This window comes from Olea europaea, unplaced genomic scaffold (genome assembly GCF_002742605.1).
Source record: "Olea europaea var. sylvestris unplaced genomic scaffold, O_europaea_v1 scaffold883, whole genome shotgun sequence".
NCBI lineage: Eukaryota > Viridiplantae > Streptophyta > Magnoliopsida > Lamiales > Oleaceae > Olea > Olea europaea.
The window spans coordinates 6,474-9,607 of record NW_019267293.1 but is presented as its reverse complement, the minus strand read 5'-3'; positions in this window follow the sequence as shown (position 1 = coordinate 9,607).

Here is a 3,134-nt window from a genome sequence, read left to right as displayed (position 1 = left end):
AAGCTTTTTGTTTAGCTATTTATGTAGTGACGACCAGGTTTTGTTATGGTTGTTGGAAATGCTGTAATGGGAGATTGATTAAAGTTAAATCATTTTTGCTGGACAGTTTAGGTAATTAAGAAGTAATTTCTCTGTTTTGTTGCATTAACCAAATTCTTGTTGAGCTTTCAAAGGTGATTACTCATTAAGATGAAAAAATCACATTTCTGGATTTATGTTTCTCTGGCACTGTAGTCTTAAGCTTAATGTGTAGACTATTTTATGTTGAATTGCCTTTCTCAACTTCTAAATGTGAATTTTACGTCAAACAATATATTTGTCGTTTTTAATTGTTTTCTTCATCTCCGTGTAAATAATGAGCTAATGTTGCAAACGACATTCATAAAGAAGGCTGCCTATTTAGTTACTGAAGATTGAACATTCATAAAGAAGTCTGCCAACAGCAACCACATAGAGGCTGCCTATTTAGTTTTTGAAGATTGAACATTCATAAACAAGTAACTTCAAATTGCAATAATTATACCTCTCAATACAAACGTCAAAAGAAGGCTGCTACAGCAACCACATAAAGGCTGCTTCTCCAAGACAAATTCTAGACCCCTAATTTTACACAAAAAATCAGTCCAACATTAAATACACCCGAAATTCCATCATAAAGTTCATGAAAGAGCTCAATTTTCAGGCCGCAATAAAGTCAGTCTTCGCTTCTCAATTTGGATGACGTAAACGGTCTCCACTTTGTACCACAACATACACACATAACTGCAATCATATGATACCGAAAAATGACGTAAGTGCCAAAAATAAAGTAGCATGAAGTAAATTTGTCCACACGTACCTTCCTTGTGAAAACCACAAGCCTGGGCTACCTTGATCGGGTAAATGTTGATAGAAGTATGGCATGACAAGACCTAGTTTAGAAGGTGAAAAATTAGGACACGTGTAAATGACAAGTTGCATAAATAAATACCTTAGAAAGCTAATAAGCAATTAATATCCCATCCCCAACATAAACCAATAAGCTATTCCTTTAGCATTGAGTACAATATTTGTAGGCGACGGACGGACGAAATATTGTAATGGTGTTAGCATAGATCATTGTGGTTGTTGAGATCCCTAAACATCGATTGATCCCTCTTCTGTATTACTATGCTTAGCTCTAAGCCTCTTTCCTTTGCTTGATTATGTGGTGGCCTTCATGTTCGGCAAGTTAAATGATTATTTGTTCAAAATTCTCAATCAACAAAGATGCTAATAGTAAAAAATACATTTACTCTCTTCGAACTGGACTCTAATGGGTTTTTCCTCAAAAGTTTCTTTGGTGGGCCCTTTTTGTTTGACGACATAGGGTCTAATATGTTTTCACTGCTACTATTATGCTGTGAGTGGATAGCACTTCCAACATTTGACTTGGTCATCTGTAAATCTTTTACTTGCAATTTTATCCGCTCAATTATTTGTTGTGTGCAATACGTCAATTGCTTGATCACCAATTAATTTATTTGGAGATAGTACAAAAATCGAGAGTAATATATGACTCTAGCTCATGCAATAAATGACATAGGCGTTATAAGAGAACGAGAGATACTTTTATATGTTATGCAATCATGATTGAATTTTCAAAATTAAATGCTTTACATGTGTTGAATTTACACAAAGATATAGTAAATTCGGGTATATGGAAGTTGTTAGTTTTACTCTAGAATAACTACCACATAAAATTAGTTATTTCGATTATTAACACATATGGAACAGAGGCAGAATGAATTTGGATTGATTGAATATCGAATAACTAAGTGAAATTGAGATTTCTAACCACTTAACCCAATAGTCCTCCACAAATTAGACTAGTTAGGTTAATTTAGATTAATTTATTATAAATTTTTAAAAAAATAACATTTTATTTGTTAATTGGTTACTACATCAATTTAGATTGAAACTAGAATTAGAATAAAACTTGACTGTAAATATTAGTTTTTGTGGTAATGATATTTGGATTCAAAAATTTCACTTTATTAATTGTCACAATCATACCCTTACAGAATCAATCAAACAAGTTTTTCACACTGTTGTCAAGGACTAATTTATTTTATTTAACTTTTGTTGTTAATTTTAGCTTTGATTTAAGTTTTTTTTTTTTTAAATATCTTTGTAAATTGAGAGTCTGTTCGGCAGTGATTATGCGAATTGATTTTTTGACCGTTAGAGAGAAAAATCGATCCAACTTGCAAGTGAAGAAGTAAAAAATGACAACTGGAATAGTGAATAACTGTAAAAAAAAAAAAAAAAAAAAAAAAATTGATTTTTTGGTGTGAAAAATTGCTACCAAACGGGTGCTGAGCTACCTCTTTTCTTTTTTTTTTTTTTTTTTTTTATAAGGAATTAAAAATAAGCAATAGCTCAACAACAACATAAGATAGAAGAACCTAAAATTCATGTAGATGACATGCCTATAGGAGAATTCTGAGCCCAATCACGCTTTAAATTGAAAGTGTCCAATGCACTTGTCGAAATTGATGAGAATGACTTGGATTATGAATACTATAGGGTTTACCAGGTTTTCAAATACAAAGTGCAAATGAAATCGATGAGATGACTTCCCAATAAGATTACTATTGACATTAACGAAATGTCGAGTACAACATAATCTATAAGAGCAAACATATAATCCAGGTTGGGAGCAACACACAAATCTCCATTGGTCGAAAGATCAAAATATTGAAAATCTCACTAATCCTCAACAAGAAAGTGAGCTATTTATGAAAATTACCTTGTGCAATTATGTAAAATTTTTAACAGTAGACCAACCAATCAACTCGAGGAACCGAAAAGAAAAGAAGAAAAGCACGTAGAGATTTAAGGAATTAATCATGAAGGGCCAAAAAAAATTAGTAGCATTCAAAGAAGAGAAAATTAGCATGCAATCCCTCGACTTATTGCTTACTCAAAGATTAAGTTTGTGATTAACCCTATCTGTTGGCACCCATTTTTTCAAAAGCTCATTTTTTCAAGACTAATTTTTAACTACACATTCTCTAATAAAACAATTTCACACGCAAATTAAAAAAAAATCATTCTTTTTTAACCAAACTTTCTTCAAAAAAAAAAATACTATTCCAAAATACATTTTCTTA